Here is a 9,713-nt window from a genome sequence, read left to right as displayed (position 1 = left end):
AAAAAATTGCTATTTTTATAGTGATAATTTTTTAGTCACAACATAAATTTTTTGTGACTGAATGTGACTTTTAGTTACAACAAAAAGTTACTTGTGACTAAATCATAATATTTAGTTACAACGTTGTCACTAATTTAGTTTTAGTCACAACAAATATTGTGACTAAAAACACATTTAGTCATAACAAATTGTAATTTTTGTGACTAATACTTTTAGCCAAAGACTTTTTAGTCACAACACAATAATGCTAATTTATAATTAACTACAACTTTTTTATCATTAGTCACAAATTTTATTGTGACTAAAAGTAAATTTATTTGTAGTGGTCGCCATCTTATAGAAGTGCTAGGCACCTTAGTGTATCAATACTCTTGTTAAGTACCAATAATATCTAAGTTATGCTAAATGCACTTTTACTGCTTAATTAGCACCCGTTTAAAAGGTGTCATAATCAATATTAGGTAATATTTGTTTTGATGTAATGTAATAAATTAATAATTATGAGAATGATAATGATAATGTAATGAAATAAAAATTGTAATGGGAATAATATTATTGATGTTTGGTTTAACACTCTATTGAACATTGTAATTGTATAAAATTAGAAGCATATTAATAAAAATATCCTTAATTTTATTATTTTTATTATTTAAAGTTAAATAAAAGAAGAAAAAAAGAAGAAGAGCAAAATAAGTCTTTTCTAACAATATAATCTCTATTACACTTGTTTTATAATGTAAAAGGAAATTATAATATAATGTAATGATCATTACAATATAAAATTATTACAAAGCTTTAAAGATAAAAATGTAATAGTAATATTAATTTCATTATAATCCTCATTTCATCAAATCAAACATAATTAAACATTTATAATATTAAGTGTCACTTATTTTATTTTAATAATAAATTATTATAGAAATATGCTACTGCATAGTGGTATATCATTTAATAATTAAATGACAAATTAAATTTTGTATATTTTAAAATTGAGCATTGATATTAAGCATTAGTAGTGGCTAGTACCTTCTCGACATGTCGCGTTGAGATCGACTAGCGATAGTTCCTAAAAGCTATTATATTAAATTATATAAGACCCGATACTTAGTTGGATCAATAACGATATTAACACATATGAGAGTGCTAGACATACCCTTTAGTATTTCTTTTTAAAATTATACAAATTAGTATTTTGAGTTTAATTTTTAACAAAACTGTTTTTTAAAATAACTAACTCGAAAATAATTTTTAATAAAAATGGATGTAATTAGTAGTATCATAAAATTAAATAAGATTATTATTAAATTTTATTAAAGTAAAATTACTTCAAAATATTAATTTAATTTATTATCTAACAAAATAAAATATGTAACTTCTATAGAATACGAGTGGAAAATAATATTAACCCTAAAAGTTACATTATACAGCGTAAGTACTTAGATATTGTTATATATATAGGAGTGCCACCACCATCTTTAAGCATTTTCTGTTAATAAAAAGACTAATTATTATTGATAGTAGTGCGATACTGTTCACTCTCTGCCAGATATAGCAAGAGAGGACAGCCACAGTAGTTTTTGACAACTATTACTTCACTCTCTCTCTCTCTATCTTTCTCTCTCTACTGGTCAAAAAAACAAAAACCCACCTCTCTCATCTCCTTCTTTTTCTCTCTTCTTCAACCTAAGCCTCATGACATATGAGAGAGGACGCCCTAGCTACCTCATCATCTCCCTTTAACAATATATATATACCTTTTTCCATGTTATCCTAATTCCAAATTCAACCACAACAGCACATATTATCTTTATGTATATATATATGCATATGTATGTGTTAGCTTGTGGCTTCATTTCTCCTTCTTCTTCCTTCCTTTATTATCTTATGGAAGAAGATGAGGAAGAATACATAGTTCTTCCTAGTCTTTTTTTTTTCTTTTTTTCTTTTTTATTAAAAGTAATTTAATGTTTAAGTATTTATTTTTTTACCAGATTTGTGTTTGAGATCAGAGATCTCCAATCGCTTTCCCTTCTCTAACTCTCACGAAGATAGTGACACTTCCCCCCCTGCTTTTACTGATACCATCTAATTCCTCTCTCCGTGATTTTTGTAACTTCATCTTTTTTATTTTATTTTATTTTCTTGCCTATATTTCTTTTTTATTAATTACATATTTGTTGTATATAAATATTAATTGATGGAATAATTATTATTTTATTAATTTTCCATTATGAAACAAAAATGAATCTTCTTACAGCATTTGGTGTTGTTCATATTTTCTTAATATTTTTTTTTGCTAATTAATTTTAGTTGAACAAATCAGATTAGGTCATGTGAAGAGGCAAAGGAATATATATGATCTGTGGATCAGGTAATCAAAAAATTTGGTTACTTGTTTTAACTTTTCTATAGTTAATTTCTTAAATGTTATTCCATATATATGGCTATTAATCTTATTGTTTATGTATATATTAATTTCTCAATAAATGAATCTGATTTTTCAGGTGCTGGAGTAAGTATTCTTCTAGTCAATTTGGTATTTTTCTTTTGATATTTTAGCTATAATTATTACATCTACATCTGATTAATGACATTTTTCTAGGGTTAGGGTTCATGCAAAGCATTAATCGTTGCTTTGGAACTTGATTAATCTTTTCAAGTCTTGGACTGCGGGAATTAGGTCTAGCTAGCTAGGCTGCAAGCTAGGGTATAATAACTTAATTTATACTAGTAATTAATAATTAATAATAATATTTTCTCAAACCCCTTATCTTCTGGAATTTGATTTGGTATATTAATGTGTAAGAGAGAATTAATTAAGACCGTACAACACATTGTCGTACTTGAAATTAAGCTAGATTTTCATCTATTGTTTTCTTGACATTAACCATTCATTAGAATACTATATAGTTAATTCTTGTGTAGTAGTTGTAGTAGTACTTTTTGTAATTTGTGTCTATAAATTAATATCCCCTTTTAATTAACAAAATTTATTTTAATATATATAGATAGAGAGATTGTTTAAGTGAGCTTCCTTCAGTCCACTCATGGATGGGTAAGAGGGTTTGAATTATCTGCCGACTCATTCATTCAAACACAGTAGAAAAAGGGTCTAATATTTACTACTGTGGATGTGTGAATGATGCGGGAGATAAAATTTCATCCTTTTCTTCTCTATGCTTGGACTGAAGGGAGCTCCCTTTTGCTATTTTCATCACTTATTATGAATATATATGTTGTATATTCTTCTTTTCTTTCTGGTGATTCATACAATGTGTTTTGTGATAATGTTAACGGTAATGTGTGCTTTGTTTTCCGGTTAGTTCTATTAATAATATTAGTGATTATGTGTGTAACTTGTAAGGCTTTGCAATAGATATTATTCTCTACTTCTTCACGTACGTACTAGGTTTCAATTATTGATGATCTTATACTGTATTTCACTAGTACGAGTTCATTTCACTTGCCTGCCGGTTTTTCTTTTCCAATATAAGAAATGTTATATTAGAGGTCATTTCATTTTGAAGCTACAGTACTACTCGATACAGTGTGTATATATATGATCAATAATTGCTATAGAGAAAAGTCATGACAGGTTTTTTTTTTCTTTCTCATTTTACTGTGAAATTGTTTTGTAGGGAAAACAAAAAACACACGAAATTTTTCATTCATTTCTTTCTTTCACCAGATCAATTTTGTTTCTAGTTGAAAAGTCAAAAGAGTTTTACATTTTTTACCCTTCCCAGCTGGCCAAACGTTTTTTTTCACTAAATATCTGCGTCACGGAGAGAAAAGTACTTGTCATGATCATCGTATTTACGTATTAATTTCTTTACGAAAATAGCATTGTTTTTCCTCTTTCTCTCTCTTTTTTTTTTCATCTTGGGTTATTATAATTGTGATTTAGTATGATTAAGAATATTAAGTGAAGAGTCCTATTATATTTTACGTACTCAATTTCTTTGTACATACTATTTATATTTATTTAATGTGATGCAAAGAACTTAGATGTTAGGTTACGTCGCTTTCAATATAGTTGATAAAAATTATTCTGAGAAGAGCTTATGATGATGAATCTGATCAGTAGTTGATGGCCAATTTTTAGAGAGAAAAATTGGAGGGTGCTGGTTGGTTTGCTTGTCATTATTCTTTTGGCCAGGTTTCTGTAGTGGCATATTTATATATATATTAACATTGTTTAATTAAATGTATGGTTAATAGTAGTTTATAGCCCGTGCAATTTGGTATCATAAAGACCGCCCCATGTCCATGTCTAGTGGGGCTAAAACGCAGTCTCAGAGGTTGGAACTTGGAGCTAGCCTCATGGTTTTATTGGCTTTCACGACACCACCTTTACCTATTATATATTATTTTTATAATGTAATATTATAATTAATACCCTTAATATACTATTTTCAATTTTCACTCATTTGAAGAAGAAGAAGAAGAAGAAGAAGAAGAATAACCTTTTCCACACTGTATCTAAGAGTTATTTAAATATGTTATCTTATACACTCTAAAAACTTGAAATCGACATAATAATAACGACTACTGCTTGTGTTGACTGTCCCACCAGTCTTATTATTTTTTTTCTCAAAGTAATGTTTATAATCAAATCAAGTACCGAAGTTTGTTAACAAAAAAAATTACAAAATCAAGTACCAAAGTTGTGTTATATGTTCATATATAATTAAGTAGTGTGTGTTGTGTGATCTATATATGTGCGTGTGTAAAAGGGTGAAGTAAGTTAAAATAATGAGTTCCTTGGGCTTGGCGAGATGGAAAGTACAAGTAAAGTATATTAACAAATATTATTTATTATCTTTTAAGTAATGGGCATATATATATACGTTATTACTTCTTTTTTTAAAAAATATAATGTACTTATGTATAATATTATTCCTCCATTATTTTCTCCAAACAGGTTGATTTGGGTATGAGCTCTGTGCTGTCATGTTTGTCAGTTCCGTAGTTTTGTATATATAAAAAATAAAATATATATAGGTGTGATTGATGTCAGTTTGTGTAGTGTTGTAAATATTTGCATGCTGAGCTGGCATTGTCGTTTTCTCCTTTGTGTACAAGCATTGCTGAGATGGCATATATCCGTAATTAGATCTTCATCGGACGTAGGAGATTGTCCCAACAGATTGCTTAGTTTGTTAAGTGTTTGATTCGGTGCAGGATCATTGCTATTTTAGGTACTACAACACAACTATGAGGTACATATTCTTTTTTATAATAATTATTAATTTAAAATTTTTGTTACTCCATATTCTTATTATTTTGAGGTGAGTAAGAATAGTTGAGGTTTGTATTGATTAAATAATTCAAATTTCAGAGAAAATTTAGGATTTTTCATTCTTAAATAGTTATCATATATGGTTGCTTTTTTTTTTTTTGGGTCTTCTTTCATTTTAAGTCCCGTTTGTGTTTTACTAGTGCCATTCCATTTTTGATAGTGCAATTAGTCTTGCCTAACATTGATATGTTATGTTTTTGAATGTTTTAGTCTTGTCTTAACTGTGATACGGTTTTGAGTGTTTTAATCTTGTCTTAACTGTGATATGACTTTGAGTGTTTTAGTTTTGTTAATTTGACATGGTTTTGTTTTGTTTCATTGTTAGTTATTTTTTGTTCTTCAATGACTTACCATTACATTACTCTTAGTGGTTGAGAGTAACAATTTTTTTTTGCGATTGAAAGAGTTTTTAGTAGTGTAGTTACGTTCCTTACATATAGCTGAGTGCTCAAATTACGAGGTTAAATTTACTGTAACAATTTTTATTGTTGCATCTTAAGGTAAACTGTGATACTGTAATTTTTTTTATCTGATTTTATTTTAATTTTTTTTTTTAGGATCTAAGAATTAGGCGACTGATTATTTAATTTGTTTTTTTAAATTATAATCCTAATCAAGTTTCCAACAAGAAACATATATCCCAATTGAATTGTAATAAACTATTATTTTAGTTAATTACTATTAATAAAATTTGATGATCGATTTAGTAAAAAAAAGTTTGCATTAAATACTATCTCAAAACAATTACTGATCTTGAATCTTACATATATGTTCCTACCAATCCCCCCCAAGTATTTATAATCTACACAATTATGTAAACCTTTCAAAGGTTTACAAGTAACGATCTGTAATTAATTATATCCGGGTTATTTGCGGCAAAACCCCTTTAAGTGGACATGTTTTTACAACTAACCCCCTAATCTAAAATTTTGGTGGTAAAACTACCTAAACCACTAGTCCGTTAGCAGTTAACCCTTTCTATCCATTTTTGGCTGTTAACTGCCATGGTGGAATGTCCACGTGTACACATTGTACACGTGGCACAATTTTATTGGTCCACGTAAATAAATTTTTTAAAAAATAAAAAAATTAATTATTTTAAAAATAAAAAATAAAAAAAATAAAAAAAATCTTTTTCTTTAAAAATTAAAAAAAAAATTAAAAAAATAAAAATTAAAAAAACCCTAATTCTCTAATTCCCTCTTTCTCTTCTTCTCGTTCTGTCTCTCATTGCCCTACCCTAGCCGCCATCTCCATCGAAGCCACCATCACCATCCACCACAACTGGTGACTACCACCACCACCGACCCTCATAACTGCCCACCATCACCACCACTGTCGAAACAAATGCACACCATCACTACCATTACACCACCAACATTACACCACCATCCAAGCTATCACCACTGTCCAGTTTTTTTTTTTTTTTCCCTTTTTCTTCTGTTTCTTTCTTTTTCGTTGTTCACTCAGCCTCAGACCAGATCTACCACCATTGTTCTTCGCACGACACCACCACCACCTCCTTCCCAAATCTCCCTCGAACATACCACGCCGATCGACGTTGAGCCGAGAGTAGTGAGGGAGAAAGAGACAGATCTAAGGAGAGGGGTGCGGAGAGAGTGTGTCGGGGTTTTTGGGTCTTCGTTGGGTTCATGCGATGGTGGTGCTAGGTTGAGATGGTGGTACTGGGCTGCGATGGTGGTGAGTTGCCATGGGTGGTAGTGGTGGTCGGTGCTATGAGATGAAAAAACAGAGAGAGAGAGAGAGAGAAGAGACTGGTGACGAGTCGGAGAACGGCTGAAGAAGAAGAGGATGGTTTGGCCTGGGGGTGGTCGGAGAACGGCTGAAGAAGAAGAGAAAAAGATAGAGGAAGAAGAAGAAGAAGAAGAAGGGCGGAAGAGAAAAGGAGAATTAGGGTTTTTTTTTTTATTTAAAAAAAAAATTGTTTTTTTAATTTTAAATTTTTAAATTTTTAAAGAAAAATAAATTTTTTAATTTTTTATTTCTAAAATAATTAATTTTTTTATTTTTTTAAAAATTTATTTACGTGGACCAATAAAATTGTGCCACGTGTACACTGTGTACACGTGGACATTCCACCATGGCAGTTAACAGCCAAAAATGGATGGAAAGGGTTAACTGCTAACGGACTAGTGGTTTAGGTAGTTTTACCACCAAAATTTTAGATTAGGGGGTTAGTTGTAAAAACATGTCCACTTAAAGGGGTTTTGCCGCAAATAACCCATTATATCCTTTGGTATTTCTCCTCGGTGCAATTCTGGCATCTAAATTTGATACTAATTATTATTAATTCGTACAATATATACTGGCACGTTGAACAATTATATCTCAATAATATTTAAAGTAATAACATAATTTACATATCTAATTATACTGTTTATAGCACGTGAATTCTATTCGGAGAAACACCTAGCTAAAAGAGATCCATGATGATTATTATTATTATTATATAAATTTGAGTTGTTTTAAAATAGTTTGTACCCATCCAAGATTGATGGCTTTTCTTTTGTTCTTAGGTTGGTCTGTTTGTAAGTTGTTTTCTAGTGTTTGTTGTTTTGTCATCTGTTTCTAATATAAAAAGAAGAAGAAGAAGAAGAAGAAGAAGAGAGGTAATTCGCAGTTTGTTTATGTGAAAAACTACTTTTGCTTATATATTAATGTTTGAGTATTATTGTATATAATATATATTATAATTAACCACATTCTTTTTAACCTTTAGATCTGATCTCTTCAGCGCACAAACATTGTTTAGTATGAAACTATTTATTAATTAATGTTTGTTTTTTTCTTTCCTTTTTACTTTATACTTTATGTACAGTAGCTTTTGCTCTTCAAGTACTGTTATACACAAGTTATTGAATGTTCTTGATCGACTCAAATTAAGCTCATTTGTTCATAACTCCTGGCTTTTCCAAGCTAATTTATATTTAGAAATTCTCGACTCTACTAGGTTTATCCAAGGACTAGGAGTAGAAAACAATTCCATCTTTCAAATGAGGAACTACTATTTATCATCCCAATTTGTTAAATTATTCAGTAAATATTCCTAGTCCTATTAAGATGTCTACTTTAGAGTTTTGTATAGTATAGCATCTCAAAATATAACTTTTAGTCTTTCACATGCAAATTTCTCTATTTTGGAATATATAAATTAATAATGGTGTGTATGGTTATTACACATGCTCATATTTTATTTCTTTATGTATATGTACACATTGCATTGAAACATTAATTGACTAATCTCATCTTTCACTCTCTCTCTCTCTCTCTCTCTCTCTCTCTCTCTCTATATATATATATTATATGTTCAGAGCTGTGCTTCTTTTACCAGCACAAGGGTCCCATTGTTCGGTGGAGTCCAGAGCACACTGGAAATTTGGTCACCCCTTTTAAGAATGCCTTCACTATATATACCAAAAAAAAAAAAAACCAGCAAAATAATAATAATAATAATAATAAATAACAGCTAATTATTATATGTGTTAATTATGCACATATATTATAAGTATGTTCTATGTGATACTGATACATAATAGGGTATGTTTCTACGGGTACATTTTTTGTGTTCTATTTTTTTTTTATTTTTTTATTTTTTTTGAGATTTAGATAATTTTAATATATATATTTTGAGAGAACGATCTTAAAATCTTGAGTAAACCTAATGAGACAAATCTCAAGAGGAAAATGGGCCTCAATAAGAGTCTGCATGCCATGAGCTAATAATACAAAGGTAGCCTAATTCCACCACACAAAATAATCCTTTAAAAAACAGAATAAGTCTTGCTAAAAAATGAGCCACACTATTAGCAATTTGAAGACAATAAGTAAAAAAAAATCACTAAACTAATTACAAAAAGATAGAATATATCTAATAATGCACCCTAAATAAGGCCTATCAATATATAATCATGTGGTGATGAGTTCAACAACAATTTCAGCAAGCATAAAACACAAATAACCAAACCTGAAATCAACAATAATTGATTTGCAAGAAATTTTGCAAAATGATAGAATTTAAACAACACACAAATTTAGAGAGGTTAAAACTTCCTTCACAAATTTGGAGAGCCTAATTTTTTTTGAATTCCCTTTACTATGGCAATGACAAATATTACAAAACAATGGACAATTAAAGAATTTGAGAATTAAGAAGATGTTTAACTCCCCTTGGAATGAGTCTTAAACCAGAGATGAACACCCTTGGAATCACCTTGAAGAATGATCTTCTTCTTCACTTAGATTCTCGATTTGGTTCCTCAAAACTCTCAGATTTCCCTTTCTCAAACTAAGTAATCTAACCTCACCATACATTAATCTCCCTTCTCTTTTTCTCTCTCTGTTTTCTGTGTACGAAGTGATAAAAGACTAGGACTCTATATAGGCTACCACA

General features: G+C 29.5%; 1 long non-coding RNA gene across 1 annotated transcript; it reads left to right on the top strand.

Moving 5' to 3' along the window:
• The first annotated feature begins 1,397 nt into the window (after positions 1-1,397).
• LOC115721415 (uncharacterized) lies at positions 1,398-4,572 on the top strand. Its single transcript, XR_004012456.2, has 2 exons — positions 1,398-2,371; positions 2,505-4,572. It is a non-coding gene; the product is annotated as an uncharacterized LOC115721415 (long non-coding RNA).
• The last annotated feature ends 5,141 nt before the right edge of the window (positions 4,573-9,713 follow it).

The sequence above is a fragment of the Cannabis sativa genome, chromosome 2 (assembly GCF_029168945.1).
Source record: "Cannabis sativa cultivar Pink pepper isolate KNU-18-1 chromosome 2, ASM2916894v1, whole genome shotgun sequence".
Classification (NCBI taxonomy): Eukaryota; Viridiplantae; Streptophyta; class Magnoliopsida; order Rosales; family Cannabaceae; genus Cannabis; species Cannabis sativa.
Note: the sequence above shows the minus strand (reverse complement) of the source record. Positions and strands in the feature narration are given on the sequence as shown.